The 22,124-nt window shown below is 39.0% G+C and overlaps 1 long non-coding RNA gene across 1 annotated transcript in view; it reads left to right on the top strand.

The window, feature by feature from the left end:
* Positions 1 to 767: 767 nt before the first annotated feature.
* LOC311528138 overlaps positions 768 to 22,124 on the top strand; it is an 81,808-nt gene continuing 60,451 nt past the window's right edge. The window contains exon 1 of the long non-coding RNA XR_014713522.1: positions 768 to 873. This is a non-coding gene — a long non-coding RNA (uncharacterized lncRNA). The remainder of the gene's footprint in view (positions 874 to 22,124) is intronic.

Raw genomic sequence — 22,124 nt, 5'->3', positions numbered from 1 at the left:
GCTTCAAGTGCCCCAGGACTGGGGCTCCTTAGTGTTCGGTGGGGTTATGTGGTTGGGCCTTCTTTGAGCGGGAGCGTCTTCTTGAGCGCCCAACCAAATATGACCATTTTAAAATTTTGGTTTATGTTTTTCCCTCATACTAAAGCACTACAAATCCCTGAAGGTGTTGTCTTCCCTGGGATCACAGCCAGAATGCTTCAGAGTATCTAGATTTCAGAGTAACAGCCATGTTAGTCTGTATTCGCAAAAAGAAAAGGAGTACTTGTGGCACCTTAGAGACTAACCAATTTATTAGAGCATAAGCTTTCGTGAGCTACAGCTCACTTCATCAGATGCATCTGATGAAGTGAGCTGTAGCTCACGAAAGCTTATGTAACAGTTCTGTAACATAACAGTGTGAGTCAGGATTCATTGTTAAGCAGTCTTCCCTCTTTCAGGTCAGTGAAATCATTACATTTATCCAAGGGGTAAAATGGGGTAAAATTTGAAAGAGGAATTATTGTGAGGTATTGGATATTTTTCGCTCATCAACAGTAGAGAACCATGAGATTTTGAAGCAGGCAGGCCAACGTAATATGTCCCTTCTTCAGGAGCTTCCCCAGAAAATGTTTGTAACTTTTCATGATAGCTGTTACCATGTAATTCATTTAATGCTGTTTGAAAGCCACGTACCTTTTTGATTTGACTCGCATAACAGGAAGGCCTAACTTAATGATCTGAAAAATCTGAGAGGTACACACTAAAAAGCCACATCTTAATCACCTCCACAGAAGGAACAAGAAATGGGTTAGAAAGAGAAAACAAAGAAACATGAGCTGGGAGAGAAAGCAATGCAAGAAAAGAAAATGAGGACCTGGAGATAGAAAGACGAAGGTAGGTTCACCTGTAATTGTCAATGAAAAGTACTGCTGCTTAGGAAGTGAGTTTTAAATATTTACTAATGTATACTATTAAAGCTTGTTAGAAAATGGATTTTTTCCTTGTGGTAAATGTTGACAAAAGAAAAATGTTAGTTTTTATGAATTTCCTCTGAGGAAAAATTGATCTTTTTTTTTAATTGAAAAACAAAAAGTTGTAGATTCTTTTTTTAGTTGAAAAGGTAATTTTTTCCACAACAACCTCTTTCTAAGTGAAAACACAGTTTTTTCCTCTGAATATTTCTACAGAATATTTTTCAGCCAGCCATATATTGTGATCATTTTACCGTGCTAAACTTTAAATCAAGGCAACTTCATTCTTTAGCAAACAAAAAGCATGCCTTTATAAAGAAGGCAATAGCCCTTTCCAGAAAACGACTCTGGATTAGCTGCTTTCAACCATAAGGCAATGAACTGAAATTCAAAAATGAATCAAGTACAAAATAATCGTGTTCCCTATTTTAGTTTGTCAGGATAACCTTAAAGCTCCATGAAGGACATCAATAACGTAATTTCTTTTCAAGTAAGAAAACAATTGCTTCAATCCCCAAACCTCTTTTCACTTGAGAAATATAGTGTAGATCAGTCACCTCTGCAGCATTAGCCATCTAAAATGATTATATCCTTTTAAATTTACAAAACAAATGTAAAGTTTAGCTGGATGTAATCTGAATTTTGGATGACTGGTAGATTATTCATTACTCCTACTGCTCCCTATCTGGTTTGCGTTTTCTTCCAAGCTTTTTATTTTTGTTGGCAGAACAAATATCTATTCTTTCTTAAATGAAAGATTGAGGAAAAAGAGAAAAGTCAAAACTGAGGTAAAACAAGCAACTCTAAATATATCATGCTGTTGAACATAGTCCATTTATTTCTTTCACTCAAGTTGACTTCAGATTTTTTTTTTAAACTGCCATTATGTCTATCTACTACACAGAGATAAATCTCTTAAGTGGTTTCAATGATTTCGTATCAGCATTATTTCTGCTCTTCATCTGACTGCTATTCAGACAATCTAAGAGCATCCAGTAAAGTAATTCAGGATCCGTAGTGATCCTGCATACTTCTAACTCCGTTATCATTAATGGGCATTATTCATGTAAGCCTCCCATGTACAATCATAAGGTTACATCTCTAAATTAAGGAGATATAATTTGATTAAGCCTTAAAAAACTTGTCTTAAGTATTACAGGTACATCATCCCTCAGTTTCATTCCAAGTGCAGTTTAAGAGAGCTTACATTATGTTATCAAATACTGTATATATCTTCTGGAAAACACAAAGTTTTTTAAACAGCATTTGAAAACTTCATAACATCCTTTAATACAGTCAAGTGATATAACATTTGGCTTCTAAATTTTCTGCATTTTCCCCTCCCACACTTTTCAATCAGTCTTTAGTATACAGGTCATTTTATTGTTGTTTGCCACATGGAGTCATGGTTCTCTGTTCCTAACTTTTCAGTGGAAATGGTTATGAAGCTGGATGACTCAGTGCAGAAGTAAAGTCCATGATCTCTTTCCTCTGTAGGTCATTGTTTGAAACCTAGACAAGGCTGGTAACAACTGAAAATCTTACCATCTAAAGTTTTTTGTTTCTTTTTTCCTAAAAGGCAGTATATCTGTAGTATGTTGGCAGAAGCCTTGCTTCAGCTCTTGGTGGGCACCACACAGCCTACAAAAACTATCCCACATGGTACCCTTATTGGTAATTTTGGCAAATAGGCGAGGACTTAATGGGCATGGAGACTGAACTTCAGTGAAAAATAGATGGTTCTGTGTTCATTCAAACCTTGGCTGAGACTCCAGTGAAGGTCTACGACATATATCCTTCCCCCCTAATCCCTAAAGGACTCCCACTGAGACAAGATCAATAGTAATACTGGCCCAGAGAAGGGGAAGCCTTCTCTTGTCTGATCTGACAAAGGATCCCAGTTTGAGTCTTGGTTGCAATGAACAGGCTGCAATGGCGTCAATGAACATGCATACGCACAAATATGCAGAGGGATAGCTGGTTAAACATGGCTTTTGACTGGCCTCTGTTTGGCAGTTGTAAGATTGTCAATCTTGTATGCTATCCCAGCATAAAATTCACTTCCAATATTTTTTAAAGATGGCTAGGATACCACCAGTAGCTGATAAACTAGAAAGGAATAAAGATTTGTTTTTTGTGTAACATCTTTAATACCAGACAAAGAACAGACCAATATATGGCCTGCTATAGAAGCAGATTGGTTTCCTACCGCACTCTTACTTTCAAAGATTTCCTTGAGACAGAAACAGATCTTTGAAAACTGGGTCACAGGCCATGGAAATATATTTGCTGCTGCAATAAAAAAAAAAAAGGAAGGCTCCTACTGTACTGTAGAATGCATAATTAGCACATAGTCTTTGGGCTTTGTTCTCCTCTCACATGGGTGCAAATGCGGATTCGCTGAAGTCAATGGAGTAAGCAATGTGAACAGCTGCAATAAGCGAGAGGAGAATACAACCCTTTCTGTCTAAGACAGTTGTAAGGACTTAGACTCTTATTGGAAAGATCTTGGTACATGTTTGTGTTTGTTTCAATATAAGTCCTTACCACCAAACTGCCCCCAAAGACTCTATTCACAAAAGAATTCCTCTGAAGTAGGATTTTTACAAGGTTCATTTAGCTGCCTTGTGGCTTCCTTCTTTGGGTCTCTTTCTCACTTCTGCAAATCTTAGTTGAGCAGCCAGAGTCTTTTGAAAGGTCAGCAACTGCTGTAATAAAAACACTTGTGTCATAAATATAAAGGGAAGGGTAAACACCTTTAAAATCCCTCCTGGTCAGAAGAAAAACCCTTTCACCTGTAAAGGGTTAAGAAGCTAGGATAACCTCGCTGGCACTTGACCAAAATGACCAATGAGGAGACAAGATACTTTCAAAGCTGGGGGAGGGGGGGGAAGAGTTCTCTCTGTCTGTGTGATGCTTTTGCCGGGAACAGAAAAGGAACAGAGTCTTAGAATTTAGTAAGTAATCTAGCTAGATATGCATTAGATTCTGTTTTGTTTAAATGGCTGATAAAATAAGCTGTGCTGAATGGAATGTATATTCCTGTTTTTGTGTCTTTTTGTAATTTGAGGTTTTGCCTAGAGGGATTCTCTATGTTTTGAATCTGATTACCCTGTACGGTAGTTACCATCCTGATTTTATAGAGGTGATTCTTTTACTTTTTTCTTCAATTAAAATTCTTCTTTTAAGAACCTGATTACTTTTTCATTGTTCTTCAGATCCAAGGGTTTGGGTCTGTGTTCACCTATGCAAATTGATGAGGATTTTTATCAAGCCTTCCCCAGGAAAGGGGGTGTAGGGCTTGGGGAGGATTTTGAGGGGAAAGACGTTTCCAAGCGGGCTCTTTCCCTGTTATATATTTGTTAGACGCTTGGTGGTGGCAGCAATAAAGTCCAAGGGCAAAAAGTAAAATAGTTTGTACCTTGGGGAAATTTTAACCTAAGCTTAAAAATAAGCTTAAAAATAAGCTTAGGGTGTTTTCATGCAGGTCCCCACATCTGTACCCTAGAGTTCAGGGTGGGGAAGGAACCTTGACAGCTTGATTTCCAATCTGGATTGCTTACCTTAACACACAGTGAATCAGTTGGAATATCTCAAAACAAGGCTGTGAAGCTGAGTAATGCTTAGTAATGTTTTTACAAAATTATCAGACTTTGGTTTCCTTAAACTTAGGACAAATGCCAAAAAGCGGTTTACATGTTTGCAGGGTTCATAACTTTGGCTTAGAAAGTTCTGACAGAACAAGTACATTTTGGGATTCTTTAGACATTTGTAGATAGAACTGTATGTTCTTTGTTTTTTTTAAGTCAAAAGTTTAGAAGATTTCCTGGATAAATTCCTTTTGTGATTCTTTTGCTTTGCATTTAGTTTCTTATATAATATACCGTATCTAATTATCTGTTCATTCATATTCTATCATCTTTGTATTCCTGCAAGACATTTCCATGGGATCTTTATTTTTAAGCTTTTTATGCTGGCATTATATTGAAAGAGACACCAGTGAGATTATGAAATGACAGGACAGGTCTCCTCCCTAGAGAAGCAGGTCCTATAATCCTGTACAGAGCTGCCCTTGGGCTCTGCAACCTTTTTGTTTTCTTTTTCCAGTTGTCTGCTGTTACCTGCATGTAAGAACAAATCCAGGAGCCTTGGAATTGTTGGAAGAAATGGCCTCATGCCGTGGTTCTTGGAGGTGTGAAGAGGCATTGCAGAAAGTACTTCAGTGAGGCTAGCCCTTGCTCAGAAATTGAGAACTTTCCACTGATTCATTATTTAGGGTGGCATAGACTGACTTTCGCATAGGCTTGCAGGTGATATAGAGAATACTCTTTCTGTTCCTTAACTCTCTTTTCAATACTGTTCTGTCTTTCTGCCCTCTGACCTTTTGTCCTTTCCCTGCCTTATATTTTCTCCCTTCCATCTTTCCTAAATCTAACCTGCGTTTAACCTTTCCCTGCCATGGCTACTAGAATGCTGGTTCTCACTGAGATGATTTAGCTCTCCTGATGCCAGCAGTTGCTTGCAAAAGGTCAAATTCTACCTCTTACACCTTTTGTGAAGTGAGTGAGGTTGTACAAGGGGTAACTGAAGGCAGAATTTAGCTGAAAGATTTAAAGGTGATGTTACCTTGATGCTGTTTAGGAACAATTAAAATTAGGAGTGGAAGATGTTTCACTCACAGCTAGAGAGAAGACCAGGAAACCATCTTAAAAACAAAAAATATTGCACATAAATCTTAATATATACAATTGGACCAGTTTCCAATAATTGTTGGAAGGGACTGTCTTACTATATTTGTGCAGTGCCTAGCACAATGGGGTCCTGATCTCAGATGGGGTCTCTAGGTGCATAAAATAGTTGCATATTTTGTGTTTCTTATTTCTACTTGTAAAATGGTTCTTACTGTGTTCATATTTCCTTATAATTGAGTTAAGTTTCTTCTTCAAAGCATCCCAGCATAAGAATAAACCATGACATTGCATTGGCCTTTTCTAGGTTTTCTTCTATTTGAAGTGGCGTATTTGTGGACTAAGGCAGGAGTTTGCTTTTGGGAAAGAGATAGAGAAGAAACTTTATCCTTAAAGTTTCATTGGTTTGAAAGCACAACATCTGCTATACTCTGAACCTGCTTCAGTACTAATGTCACTGTAGGGAGATCTCTTCTTCTTCTAAATCAGTGCTGCTCTTATCAGTACATGTCAGAAAGATTTGTAGCATTTGGGTAACCAAAGGAAAATTGAGCGATTTAAAAGCATGTTAGAGGAAAAAGTCTGAGAAAACCAAGAACTTATTGATCTTAAAAATCTAATACATTGGACCTCAGGAAAGGACTAATTAGGGAATCAAAACAAATGTTCATTTTCTTTGAAGATATGTTTGGTAGCCATGAGACCTCCAGTCCTACAAGCTGATCCCCTAAGAATGCTTTAGTTCTGCTGAAATTAGAGTAAAATTTGAGCTTGTAACAGAAATCTAGTTAGGACTGAGGCTCTGGAGACACTAGAGTTCCTCTATAACAGGGGTGGCCAAACTTACTGACCCTCTGAGCCAAATACGATAATCTTCAGAAGGTTGAGAGCTGGGCGCACCTGCTGGGGATTGGGGCTTCAGCCCTGCAGAAGGGTCGTGTACCTAGGGTCTTCTGCCCTACAGGGAGGGGGTCTTGGGGCTTCAGCCCCACAGGAGGCATCTGCCGGGCCTCAGGGCTTTAGCCCCGCTCCTGCTGAAGCACCCAGCCCCAGCAGGTGTGCCCCACAGGGCTGAAGCCCTGAGCCCCAGCAAACTCCTCCTGCAGGGATGAAGTCCTGAGACCACCCTTTCCGCTGGGCACAAGTCCCTAGCCCCACCATCCCACCGCAGGGCAGAAGCCACAAACTCCCCTCCCACCTATCTGGAAGTGGAGAATGTGGGGGCATGATAGGCTCCACGAGCCACACTTTAACTGTAAAAGAGCCCCGGTTTGGCCACCCTATAATTATGCCCTATAATTATGGCTGTCTTCTTCAGAAAACTTCATTTTTTAATGTTTCAGATGTAGATATTTATAAATATTATTTATGAATTCCTGTATACTTACTATGGTGTTATATATCCCCTAAGCACACATTAGGCCACCTGATTATAGATCTGAGCTTTTCCATAAGCACTATGACTGTGTCACTTATTGAGTCTACTCTAGAGGAACCCAAGGGTACTGTATACAAGTTGTAGTCAGATGTAGGACATGTATTTTTTCTTAAGTATTGAGCTATGCTAAATAACTACTATATTACATAAATTTAACCTTGTACTGATTATACTGTATGTCAAAGGTGATGTCTTTTTATATGGCCAGAGCATAGGTAGTAGCTAAGGAATGTATGCTTTAGTTATCCAAAAACGATTTCATTTGCACTCTTCATGTTTTAGTTTCCAGGATACTCATGATATGAGCAGACATAAGGACGTTAATGTAAACCACTTCTAAGGCTAAATTTATTTACTTCCATCCCTTGGAAGCACCTGTTACCTTGGCCAAATAGTTATGGTTGATGCATTTTGTCACAAAGGCCTATGCATTCACTCCCTTCATTCATAAAGCTGGTCTCAAACTTCAGTGAGCCTCCACTTCCACGATCTTTGTCTTCCTGGAATGGAAAAATCCTGCATAGAGGATCATCCGCAGTCTGAATCTTTGATTTCAACTTTGTTTTCCAAGATCTAACATTCTTGAAAAATACTTCAATCACAAAGACACTGAACCTCATGTTTAAAGTGAGTTTTTATTCACATGATGGCAGTTAGAGTAAATTTGAAATATGAACATTTATAGCTCCAGCAAAGATTTTGCCATACAGGAAGAGTGGTTGGGGAGGAAAAGAATCTCAGCAACCTATCTCCACTGACCCTACTTTATAAGATAGTCTCAGAGGGCCAGTTCCTGTCAGAGAGGAAAGTGCTGCTTAAGTCAGTGTAAACTGCACCATTCTCAAAGGTTGAAACATGTCTATTTCAAACTGAAGCTACACAATCTCATTGCTATTGACCTATCTCCTCTCATCAATATAGTGTCTCATTATCTTTTACCTAAAAGAAGTACTTCAGTAGAGCAGTAGTAAAAGCCCCCACTATCACCAAGACCTTATACAGCACCGAGTTCCATGCCGAAATAGTGCTGTAGGCAAACTAAACCTAATCAGCTCATAGTAAAACAATCTGATTAGCAAAGAATAAATCCTGGTTATAATAACCTTCAAATTGTCTTCTGGGATTCTCCTTCCAGTGTTGTAGTTTTCCATGCAACTGTATGAAATCTATCCCTTTATTCGAAGTGCCTGTATAATGTTGTCCTTCCCCTTCTGGAGTATGAGGTGTGATCTCCTAAAATGGTTGTCCCAATAACTCTTCTAAAAAGCCCCTTCTTTTGATACTCTCTCTTTCTCAGGCAATTTTCCTCCTTCCTTTTGTCTCTAAACTTTTCCAGTATGTGATCTATTTCCATGACCATAAAATCCTCCTCCCCTGCCCCTTGGATCTCCTTCAATCTGGCATTTCTCTTTCTTGCTCCTCTGAAACCAAAGATGCTAATGACATTTTACCAGACAAATCTAAAGGTCTCTCTTCTTTCCTTGTTCACTTAGAAATTTCTGCTGCCTTGGATGGAGTTATGTTTACACCCTACCCGTTTCCTTGCCGAACATCTGTCTTGACTACTACAACCTCTGATTCATGGATGACATCTACTCTTTGCCTTACAGTTCATTGAAAATGTCACTACCAAGATAACTTCCCTCCTCCCCAGCTTGGATAACAGCTCTGCTCTTCAATATCTATATTGGCGTCCTCTCTTTTTCTGCATCTATTAACCTAGCTGACACATTCATAGCATACCATACTAGTCTGAGGGCTATTTCTCCAGCAGCTGTGAAGTGCAAACAAGATTCCCTTGCAAAGCAATTTGATTTTTTCATTTTAGTGCTGGCTATCCATTTAAAATATGGACCTTCACTCCAGTAAATAATATTTTTATTAAGGATAATTATTCTACTATTGATTGTATACTATGGTATCGATACGACTATGATCAATTCGTCTCGAGTGACCAGACTTTTTTACTCCATAGACTTTCCCTGCATTCATCCAAAAAATATGTTACCCTTCAGTCTGCCATTTTCCGCACTGGCCAGGTACAGACAGCTGAGAAGTGCACATCCCTTCGGTTCAGGGGGTGTGGGTCAGGTACAACCAATGACACACACACACACACTTGTGCCTTTGCCTTTTTCTCTGGTCTCACGGCCGTGTTTTAGAACAGACCAACCAATCAGGGTGGGCCACATTGTTTATGTGGTTGCCCTCATTGTATAATTGATGCATAATTAATTTTTAGGTCTATCTATTTTTTGTAGCCAATTAGATTTTGAATGTGGGTAATTTTGGATTGATAAGTACATAGGAGTCAGCATAAATCGCTATCTGGTCACCTCGTTTCCTGACCACAAGTCACAAGCATAAGCTTTATTTTTGCAAGGCTTGCATTTTGCAGAATACGGAAGTTAGAGGCCTAACATTTGTAATACTTCTATTATGTCAAGCTTGACATGACAGTTGTTCAATTTATTCACACTTAGATTACCTTAGTCTCTTAGATTCACCTCTGAATTTGGCCCACTATGTCCAATATGGCTTCTTCCTATTGTCTTTGTCTTTAGTGGCTGCCATGAAAGTTGAGCTAAGTGCTGGCAGGTAATGTATGATTTCTACATGATGCTAGCCAACATTGTCACTTGTTTGCCTCTGGACAAAAAGATTTTCACTTTGTCACTCTTAAGTACAGAATGAAAATTCATCTTTGAGAAAACCCCTGTTGCATATGAATCAAGTCCTCTTTTTAAATGAATATAACGTAGACAATGCCTTCTTATAAAACAGACTATATACCCCATAAACATTCATTAGGACACAAGAAAAGTAGTCAAAATGTAATGTATTTCAAGCCTATAATATTTCATAATTTTTATTTCATTTTAGAAAAATCCGTTGTTATATTGAGACAAATCCTAAATGATTAAACTAATGAACCCTAATGAAACTAATCCTGCTTCCTTCTGTAATGTGTTTACAAGTAAAATTAAAGAACTGCCAACTGATTTATTCTGCCAAGCAAATTGTCTAGCCACAGTGCTATGTAATGAAATACATCAGTCTTGTTTGAAGCAGGAGCAGAAATTGGAGATCAAGCCTGTTGGAAAGACGATGATCTCAGACTTTTCAATTAGTAAATGGATAAGAGAAATATTCTCTGAGGCAGTGGTTCTCAACCAGGTGTCTAGGGATCCCTGGGGGGTTGCGAACAGGTTTCAGGGAGGCCACCAAACAGGACCAGCTTTAGACTCGCTGGGTGAAGCCCCACTGCATGGGGCTGAAGCCCTGAGCCCTGCCACCTGGGGTTGAAGCAGAAGCCTGAGAAACTTAACTTCTCATTGCCCCCTGTGGTTTGGGCCCTGGGCAATTGCTTAATGCCAGCCCTGGCTTTTATATGCAGAAAACCAGATGATGTGGCACAGGTGGGCCATGGAGTTTTTATAGCCTGTCGGGGGGAGGTAAGGTGGGGGAGCTCAGAAAGAAAAAGGTTGAGAGCCCCACCTGTTGTTTCCTCATCTCGGGTGGAATAACCCAAGCTGCAGCAAAATATAAATGGTGCTATAGCATGAAATGCTAAAAAAGGAAGAGTGCAAAATGAGACCTAGAAGTAAGTAGGAACTATTAAGAAGAAGAACGTAATTCAAGTAATAAATTAGAATTTCAAAGTAAACTTCATTGTCCTTATGCATTCTGGGAAAAAACGTTAGATCATTCTCAAAGAATTAAAAGATAAACCTTTTTTTAATTAAAAAGTTTGTAAACAAAGCGAATAATAAGAAGATGAGACTAATAAGAATATTCACAATACAATTAATATGATCATTCTGCTGGAAAGACTCTTTTCAGTTTTAATGCATTTATTCTGTCTTTTGGCCGAGAAATTGGTGAGTATGCACTTCTAAGGATAAGAATATACCTATATTTCTTAATGTATGGATCGCTGTACACAATTTTGTTCATGAAAAACTGATGCCAGAGACCAAGGCTTGCACAAAAGAATCCTTTGCATTAGGGTGTTCTCTTATTTAAGTAGCCACTTCAGAGTGTCCCATTTGAAGCTGGTGGGCTGCTTCATCAGGAAAGAACCGGTGCCATGCCTCAGGTTGTTCCAGGCCCTTGTCTTGGGGCACAATTTATTATTCAAAACCCCATGAAGGAACACAAAACAAAACCATTCCCCTGGCTAACGTGGGTGGCAGTCCCAAGAGGCCTTTCCTGCTTTTCCGCTCTCAATGTCCTGAAGGAAGTCATACCTAGGCAACCTTTAATCCTTTCCTGGCTGTTACACCAAGGTTTCTAGTACAACTTTTTTAGGTCTTCGGTTAGGGCTTGATCCTGCACCCGTTGAAGTAATGGCAAAGCTCTCATTGATTAAATGGTGCAAGATCAGGCCTTTTAAGATCACTTTTACTGGGCAGCCAATTTTTTTCTGCATCCTTTGGATGGTTACTTGAAGACAAGTTTCACCATATGTTGCATGCTCATGTAACTTGCATTCAGTTACAGTAATTTAGCCTCAATTTAGCATGTTGCATAAGTTTAAGCATCAGTGGGCCTACTCACTAGTTTAGAGGTAGAAAAGTGCTTAAGTACTTTGCTGAATCAGGGCCAAAGTATGTACAGTATTCTTTCTTCTTTTTCCTTTCTATGTATTTCATAAATATTCAATTGGTTTTGTAACACTGCAAAAAAGTAAACAGTCTGAAGAGAGAGGTGCCTGTCACAGTGTCACAACTTTATAATAACTCTCTACAAAAAATGAGAGCTCACCGTGCAGACAGTTTTAACAAATAATGATGAGGGGGGAGGATTCTGTGACCATTGGCTTTCAGCTCCATGAGGAACTACCTTGTACTGTAGAATCATTGGCCCAAACTCCCTCCAGTTCTCTGTCCCCTTTTTTGGTGCTATAAAACTTCCCTAAATGGGTAGGAGGGATTCCAAGGCAATGTAGAGCTGGTGTAGGCCTCCCTCCAGATTTGCATTTCCTTCCTCCAGTCACGCCAAATAGAGCTATGGATCTAGGCCATTAAGAGTTTATTTGGGGTTGGTGTGTGATATTTGTCATTGACAGTTCCATAACTTTTGACTAGCATATACATTTTGATTATCAAATTGATAAAGATGTATTATAGTGCAGCCGTGTCCATTGCTGGCTCGACCTCTGGTGGCCTCTCAGACAGCTTGTGCATTTCCTTTGGTAGGATTGCAACTGGATGGCCCCCAACCACTAATGATAGTATGGCCAGGATAGGATAGAGTTGCAATGTAAACACATACATATGAGTGTTTAAATTCTACAGTTATGTATCTCCACTCGCTGTAAGTGCTTCAGGGCAGAGATTATCTTTTTTGTGTGTTAGAACAGTGCCTTGCAAAATGAGACTGGAGCAACTAGGTGCTACCACAGTACAAAAAATAAATAGTAACATAATAACAGCTCAGCTGACATGAGAAGAAGCATCAAACTCACTGTCTTATTCATAATATAGTCCACATGAAGGATTGATTTTTATGGATTACTTATCAAAGAAAACCTTTGTCAAATGAATATATCCAGTGTAGAGTGGCAGAATATTCATTTCAAAGGTTCATTTTTTCACTTGATTAGAAATTTATGGTTAGTACAGCTGGCTGATAGATTATTTTGTGTGTGTATGTCCTGTAAAAGCATAAAAATCAGTATTTTCCAGAGCCACTTGAATGATAAAAAGAATTACATCGTGCATTTTATTTCCCAATTGAACTTTACCTTTTAAATGAAATTAGACCCAGTCTTGAAACCATTGAAGTCAATGGGAGATTTGCCACTCACTCCAGTGACCGCAGGGCTGGACCTATCACGTTACTGAGTACTTATCAATTAACAGTGTCTTTTATAATCAGACTGTATATTCAAAATAAATGAAGTTTAACCAGATAATGGGCAATATGTGGTTTTGATCAGAAGGTATATAAAGACTCTGAGTGAAAAATCCTGACCCCACTGACGTCAATAGCAAAATTCTTATTGACTACAATGGGATCAGGATTTCATCCTATGTGACGATATGGTATAAAGCCTGTATCATCAGGGGGATGGGGTGACTGCATTATTCACTATTATTATTTTGAGTAATTGGTAAGCAAAAATGTCTGAGCCATCCTCTTTAATGGACAGGGTAATCTTTTCCCCATTCACTAATGACAAATGCTTAGAGACAAGGTAGGTGAGGTAACATCGTTTATTGGACCAACTTCTGTTGGTGAAAAAGACAAGCTTTTGACCTACACAGAACTTAAGGGATTTGGCTTAAACTTCAAAACAAAAGAATTGCCTTTGGACTGAGAGACCAAGCATGGAAACCTTTGCTCCAAAGGACAATTTCTGAGAAAGCGGTGAAAGATTCAAAAGAGGCGCTTAGAATGGAAGTTAGAATGTAACCTGAACTACGGCTTTCTCTCCAATAAAAGCTATAACAAACTGTCTGGAAGCACATGGGCAGTCCCTCTTGCCTATAGAAATCATTGAGACTCTGCAGGTGCCCATCTGTTCGTATTCAATTGCAGGGTCAGAACTTGTATTGAGAAACAACAACCAAATTTTTTAAAAAGTGGCTACTTTCAAGGCTCACAAAAAAGATGGAAAAGTGAGAAATTTAAACCAGCCTTTTGTCCTAACTGTAATATGTTTGTCTTGTGCTGACGACGCATAAAAGATCAGTAAATCTTATTTTTTCTCAAACTTCGCGACAAGCATACCCCATTGTACTAACAAAAAGTGAACGAATAAATAAAAAACGCACGTTTTCCCCATCACTCAGAAGAAAACCAGCTTACTCCTACCACTAGCAAGCCTTTATTCTCAGCTGCAGCAAATTAAAATATATTCTGTGCTGCTGATCTGCTTGAGTTCTCTTGGTGGTTTTTGTAGAATGAATCTCTGCCATTTGACAAAAGTACAGTCTGCTTAATGCATTTGGAAACAATTATGAAGTGAAACTTGTTTCCTACATGAAATAATGAGAATCTTCCCTAAGTGGATTCAGACTGGAGCTGTGTTAAGACTGGCAGCTACAGATTTGTACAGATCTTTTTTTCCATTTTGGATCTAAAGCGCTTTCACCCCACTGAGATTCAGTGGGAGTTGTGAAATCTGGAAAACTCATCTGAAACACTGAAATTATGCATGGTTTCCACCAAGCCTATAAAATTGGGAGCTTCCCCAACTTCCTTCAGGATCATTTCTCCCACAGGCCCAAGTTTCTGATTTTTCTTTGACTCTCCACCTCCCGTGCCCCAAGACAGTGATTGACTAACCAAATTGAGCCCTGTGATTCCATATTCAGCCAACAATCTCAGCCTTATTAAACACAGAGAAAATGTATCCACTTCTCAGTTACAGTAAATGGGGTAGAAATGTCTCCCCATTTGGCATAGAGTCAATATAAGGAATGTACAAGCTCTGCTTCCAGCCCCAGCATAAAGGACGTGTCTGACATAAGTACTAGGTAGATGGAGAGGACAGGGCTATTCTCTACTTACCAGACCCCATAGGGAATCATAGGAAGCAGAGTATATATTAGAGTAGCCTTGAGTCTGCTCTGAATTACAGCTGGGCCTGGCCTTTTGTTTCCTGTGTTGTATTGAAAACTGTAAAAACTACAAGCCATCACTTTAAAACCTAAGGAGTTTACTGTTCTGCTTGCAGGGTAGGGGTTCTGTAAGAAAGCACACAATCCAGAGTCAATATGCAGAAAGCCAGCAGAGTAAAGTGTAAAGAGTAAAGTGTGTGTGTGTGTGGGGGGGTGGATGAGTTCTGACTCTCTGTTTTAGGGAGCAGCCTGCTTTGTCTCTCTCTGTTTTGGGGTTCATGTGTGTTATTTTGAATACTAAGAAATAAAGTAGTAGTATGGTACAATCTCCAGTGGGAGTCTTTTATGTTTCCATCAAAATTCTCTGTGTGTATGCTGTGAACAGAACCCTTCCCTCATGCCATTCCTGCCCCAAGTGCAGGAAAATTATATGCAACAATGTGACCAATCACAGTGTTCGCACATCGTTATGATTGGTTCAGCTTATGCACAAAGCTGTCTGTGAGATCAGAGAATTTGCTTGAACAGAGTCAGAATGGTGATAGCAAACCATCACATCAAGAATGAGAGACAGATTTTTAAAAAATCAAATATAAATTCAATGGTCAGTCGTACACATTTCCAAAGAAAAAGCAATATCAGACTCCCATCTTCCTAAGCGTGGGGAGAAGAGTTAAGGTAGTTTTGACTGTTTTAACTCTGAATTTCTATACTTTCAAATATATGTGGGTACCAGTTTCTTTATCCCCACTTCTCCACCTACAACAAGGCACTCACTTGTCATCCCCCTCTTAGTACAAATGCGAAAATTCCTCCATTTGTAAAACTAAACTCAACTTCTTTCTGAGGTTTTGAAATACTCAGCTAAATGTTTTTACCTCCTTCACTTCCCCCTCTTCCGCCCTGTTGCATGTCCTCCCCAATCCCAGCTGGGCCTGGAAGTGCACCAAAAGTGTCACTAGGTTTGTTTTTTCTTGGGAGATTTCTAGCCCAGTTTGGCAGACTCAAGAAGTTTGAATAAGCATCTGTATTTCTGAATGTTTATCTGAACCAAACCCTAATTCAGAGCTGTTTAAGTGTTACCATTGCTAGGAAAAAAAACCCTAAAACAAAACCTTATATGCGTCTGAAATTTGAGATCGGGGTTAATGAAACCATAACATAAGCTGGCTCCATTTCAAATGATTTTAATAAAACTCACATGTTTTGGTGAACAAGTTAGACTCTTTTTTTTTTTTTTTTGTAAATAACAAGTCTGTTTTCTCTGTTTCAGTGCAGTTCCTAATCCCTCTGGTCATGTACGGAAAATATTTATGAATGTTGGATGTAGATTTCTGTGTAACATTGTTCTGACAAGTATTGTATGAATCTGTAAGCTATATAACATCATCGGTTAAAACGTTTGTTCATTTTTAGAGTGCCTTTTTGGGTGTCTTTTTCTATGGAGCAGATAACACATCATTTGTCTTCTCAATAAACTATCACTGATGCAGGATGTGTGTTCATCTTCCTAGAAGATTTTTTTCTCATAAGCTCTATTTTTTAATTTTATATATTTTATTTATTTTATTAATCTCCATATTTATTTATATTATATAAATAAATTATGGAGATTAATAAAATAAAACACAGACAGGTGAGCCTCAGTATTTTACGTTTCTTTTATTCACAGGAATCGGTGTGTTTTATAGTTCTTTGGATTTAGAGAAAGTTACAAATCTTAAATGATATATTTCTGCCCTTAAGCTATACCACACCATCAGATTTTAAGCAGAACTCCCCACTGATTTCAAGGAGTTGTGCTTTAAAACTAACAGCACACTATGGCCCTTTGTTTTGAAAATTCTGGAGGTGAATCTGAATCTTGCACATAGAGAAAATTAAATATAGTGTCAAGCAGCATGACAACACTTAGAACAGACATTGCTAAAAAATATCCCATGACATTTCTAGAATCAGATGAAACTGGGTTATTTACAATCAAACTTGAGGCCTGTTATACTTCCAGTAAAGTCAAAAGTAGTTTTGTCATAGAATTCATTGGGAGAGTGGGGTCAGGCTCTCCTGGAAGTGTTCCAGTTTTTCATATGCCATCAGAAACTACGAGGTTACTTTTCATCTGCCCTCATTCTGTTACATGTAACTGAGGTTGAGCAGCTTCCTCTGTTTGTAGCAAAATATTCTCAGAGGGCACAAAACTGCAGAAATCTACTGCAACAATGGGAGAAGCAAGTTACAATGTACAGTGCATCCATTCCAGGAGGAAAAGTGGTGTTAATAATGTGCATGGATATAACGGATGCTTCTCTGTGTCCAACGCCCCTGCTGTGATAGGGGGCAGAGATACACATTGTACTTCCTTCTAATCCTCAGAAAAAAACTTCAGAGAGAGCATCCATGCAGGGGCCACTGCCACTGGGGGAGTCTTGTAGTAGGGTTTCAATGAAGTCACATTGCCAGGGAGATGAGGGTGGTAGTGGGTGTCAGAGCCAGTGTGAGTCACTGTCCTTCCATGGAAATCCCTGGAAATCCACCAGGGTTGGGAGTACGCCCTGCAGCCTTTTCCACAGGGGGGCAAACCCAGCACTATGGTGGAAAAAGAATTTAGCATGAGTGGGGATAATTTGGCCTGATAATCTTAGGAAAAGCCATAAACCAATGGTAATGTTCCCCACCTCCCAGTCACTGTCTTTAAGCAGAGTTTAAAAATGGAAATGACAATCTTCGTCATTCAGCTAATGTTTGATGGCAAAAACTTCTCACCATATGTCAAAACTCTAGCCAGACAATAGTTTAATCCCACCCTTTACACTCACACACACAACAGGTCAGTATCTTAGAAATGAAATTCACTACCATGTTTTTTTAAAATGGCACGAAACAAAGTTTAAAACAAAAGCCTTGCCATTAAAAATGCCTTTATACTTAATGAAAAGTGAAGTGTTACTTATATTAAACAAACAAACAAACAAACAAACAGAAAGCCTTCCTGGAAAGTGCTGGGTCTGATACACTGAGGGGTTAGGCCCTCTCACCTTCCACTGATTTTGGTGGGTGTTGAGAGTACTCATTATCTTGAAGGACTGGGCCTAATGCAGGTATTGAATGGAATGGTGTTGGTACACTTTTCATAAATGGGTAAACAAAATCATCTGGCACCACAGGTAGGAAGAAAAGGAGCCTACGAAACCCCTTACAACAACTTACTTCAAGGATTCTAACCGACAGAGGCTGTCGTGTGTTTTGAATGTGCCTTAAAATTCTAATGAATTCCAATGGTTTTGAGCCATCTCCCATAGTTCCTAGAAAGGACAATATTCCACTACAGTCAATGGGAGTTTTCCTGCCTTAGTATCATGCCCCATAGAGTATTCATTTGGTTATACTAACCCTTTAAGGTCCACCCATTGTTAATTATCAACAAAATCACAATAAGCAGGCTCCAAAATCTCCTGATTTTACAGTACAAAGCTATTAAAATCTCAATGTTAGGGAACCTGCCTGCTTGATTTGAAAAGCTTTAAAACAAAACAAATCTCTTCATATCTTTCTGAACCATATGGACAAACATCCCATCAATGAGCTATGAAAACTAGCTACTTCCCTCCTCTTTCACTTTACCTTATAACTGTGTTAATCTGGTTAGCTAGATCCTGTTCACAGAAGATGTGTGCACTAGTTACTTACAAAGCCATTTGTGATCTAAAAATAGAAGTCATTAACAAGGAAATGATGGCTGTTCTCACAATAGCTTTGGTAAAAATTTCTTGAGACAGCTGTCAAGTTCCAATTTCCCTGACCTTTTTTTAAAAAATCATCTTCCTCACAGATACAATATTAATTCCACCAGCTTTTGGAGCAGACAAGTCCTGCTGTTGGGGAAAGGTCTCAGCACAATGAAATTGATTCCTAGTCTGCCTGAAGGTTGATCTCACCGAGGTGAGAGCAATGTGACAACAGCCTTTTCAGCAGGACATGTATAGTTCAGGCTCTTGAGATCTGGGTTGCAATAGTGCAGTCCTATCTTTAGCTCTGATCCAAAGCTCGCTGAAATTAATAGGAGTCTTTAAGTTGACTTCTGTGGGTGTTGGATCAGACCATTCCATCATGAATTGTCAACGTGGTGATTGTGAAGAGTTTTTTCGGTGGATTGCAACCACCCTCCCTTGCTTTGTTGCTTAGATAGGTCCTGCAGCTTTTTTTCTTGTTGCAAAAGTGACAGTACAGAAAAGGAAGAGAATCACTGCCTTAGGCGCAAATCACATTGAAATCCATGTGGATTTTGCCCGACTGAGGACTACAGAATCAAATAATTGATTTAAAGGGTGTGTGTGTGTGGGAGGGGGATTCTCCCCCCACTGATTTTCAGAAATGTCCGGCACCATTTGCTAAAATAAAGAGCATCCCAACAGGCAGCACTACTATAGTACAGGAACGTAGAGAACACTACTTTCAGGAAGGGCTTGATGAGAGAGAACAACATAGGAGGAAGGAATAATGCTTGAATGTTGCTCTGTCTTAGCTCACTCTAATTTTCGCTTGAACAGCGAATGCAATTTTAAACATTTCTCTTATTTTCCTAGTCTCTGTTGTCTTTATTTACATGCCCCAATAGTCTACTGGTAAGTGAATAGCTCTGCTTACTTCTGCATTACGAGTCCATGGTCTCTGTAATCCACGTAGGAGCATTAGAGGGAATTTTACTTTCTCTTAATCCCTTATGTGGATAAGCAATTCATGTCACAATCTAGTCCTAAGCAAATATGAATATAAGAACAGCCATAGATGGTAAAAACAATGGTCCATCTAGCCCAGTATCCTGTCTTCCAACAGTGACCAATGTCAGGTGCTTCAGAGGGAATGAACGGAACAGGAAGTCATTGAATGATCCCCTGTCATCCACTCCCAGCTTCTGGCAGTCAGAGGCTAAGGACATCCAGAGCATGGGGTTGCATCACTGACCATCTTGGCTAATAGCCATTGATATACCTGCCCTCAATGAACTTATCTAATTCTTTTCTGAACCCTGTTACAATATCCCATGGCAATGAGTTCCACAAGTTGACTGTACGTTGTGTGAACTTCCTTTTGTTTGTTTTAAACCTGCTGTGTATTAATTTCATTGGGTGACCCCCCAGGTTCTTCTGCTATGCAAAGGAGTTAATAACACTTTCTTATTCACTTTCTCCACACCATTCATGACTTTATAGATCTCTATAGTATCCCCTCTTACTCATCCCTTTTCCAGTATGAAAAGTCCCATTCTTTTTAATCTCTCCTCGTATGGAAGTTGTTCCATACCCCTAATCATTTTTGTTGCCCTTCTATGTACCATTTACAATTCTAATATATCTTTTTTGAAACGGGGTGACCAGAACTGAACGCAGTATTCAAGTTGTGGGCGTATCATGGATTTATATAGTGGCATTATGATATTTTCTGTCTTCTTATCTATCCCTTGTCTAATGGTTCCTAACATTCTGTTAGCTTTTTTGGCTGCTGCTGCATATTGAGCAGATGTTTTCAGAGAACTATTCACAATGGCTCCAAGATCTCTTGCTGGAGTGGTAACAGCTAATTTAGATCCTGTCGTTTTGTATGTATAGTTAGGATTATTGTTTCTAATGTGCCTTGCTTTGAGCAACAAAATGGCAGATGAAATTCAATGCTGATAAATGCAGTCACCCAGTTTTGTGAGATTCCTTTGTAACTCTTTGCAGTCAGCTTTCGATCTAACTATTTTGAGAAATTTTGTATCATCTGAAAATTTTGCCACCTTACTGTTTTACCCTTTTTTTCCAGATCATTTATGCCCATACTGCTCCCAGTACAGATCCTTGCAGGACACACTGTTTATCTTTCTCCTTTCTGAAAACTGACCATTTATTCCTAGTTTTTGTTTCCTATCTTTCAACCAGTTACAGATCCATGAGAGGACCTTCCCTCTTATCCCATGACTGCTTACTTTGTTTAAGAGTCTTTGGTGAGAGACCTTGTAAAAGGCTTTCTGAAAGTTCAAGTACATTATATCCACTGGATCCCCCTTGTCCACATGTTTGTTGACTGCCACTCAAAGAATTCTAATAGATTGGTAAGGCATGATTTCCCTTTACAAAAGCCATGTTGACTCTTCCCCCACAAATTGTGTTAATTGCCCACCCCATGAAATCTCTCCTTACGGTGTCACCAATGGTTTTCCTGCAAAACTAAGGTGTGATGCTGTATGATTGAAATATGACCATTATATAATTAATATTACCACTGTTAGACAATTGTGACAAACTTATACAAAATATATCATGTAAGGTATCAACAGAAAAGTTAATATTTGCTAAATATGGTTATCTTGTTTAAATCCATGTATCATCACTGTATCTGAAGTTTTGAATATTGGCTATGTAATCTATGGTTACATGGTATGGTTCATGGAGTAACACCCACAAGATAATTTACATATGCTCTGGCCACACATTATGAATGACTCTTCAAGTTTGATGGCCCATTAGGACAGTTCATTCTAACCATGGGCCAAAGAAGAAGCCTGTCGCACCTGGTGAGCCTTCCTGTGGATGGCCCACCCAAAATATGCATAATGGCTGCCCCTATGCATTAGCAAGCCATGTAAGGGCATGTGACTTGCTCATGTGACCCTGGACTCCATCTTGTTTTCCACAAACTGTGCTGTAAGCTCTGTTTTGGGACAGTAAAATTCCAAGTACATGGTAGAGGGTATAAAAGACCCTTGAAACATCTCCATGTTGCCTCTTTTTTGCTCGGATTCCCCGGACTGTGGATTAACAATAAAAGGAGCATATTTGAACTATGGACAGAGGACCATTGGAGTCCATTCCAATCTTTAGGAAGTTACCAGAGATTTTACAAGCCAGCAGTCTATAACATCACTGCTATAATTCTGGTATAAGAACATTGCCATTATTGTATGTACATGATCTATTAACCATTTTAACTCTCTTCTTCTCTTTTAAATAAACCTTTAGATTTTAGTTAGTAAAGCCATGTGATTATTGGGTAAGATGTGAGTTATATAATGACCTGGCTATGTGGCTAATCTTCTGAGATCAGAAGCCCCTTTATTTGATTAAATTGGTTTTCAATAACTACTCACCATAAAGTCTAGTGTCTAGGTGGTGAAATAAGTGCTGGAATACCTAAGAAGACTGCATTTTTAACTTCTTGTTAACCAGTGTGGTGACACAGAAGTTTAGTTTTGTCATTGGCTTGGTATATCTAATGATCGAATAACTACTAGTGTGGGGTAAGTCTGCCATATTTCTCAGCAGTTTGTCCTGAATCTGGCATCTTCAGCTGCGACACACTAAGGCACAATGACACAAGACTTAAGGCTATGTACCAAACATTGGCAGCAAAGGCTCTCTAAGAATGTAAAATCTGGAATATGGTTAGATGATTTTCTGAGTGATATAGGCTGTTGAGATTGTTATTTGTTACTGGCTTT

Source organism: Lepidochelys olivacea (genome assembly GCF_965140295.1).
Source record: "Lepidochelys olivacea isolate rLepOli2 genome assembly, chromosome: 11".
NCBI lineage: Eukaryota > Metazoa > Chordata > Testudines > Cheloniidae > Lepidochelys > Lepidochelys olivacea.
The sequence above is the reverse complement of the archived record's forward strand: the minus strand, read 5'-3'. Positions and strand labels throughout refer to the sequence as shown.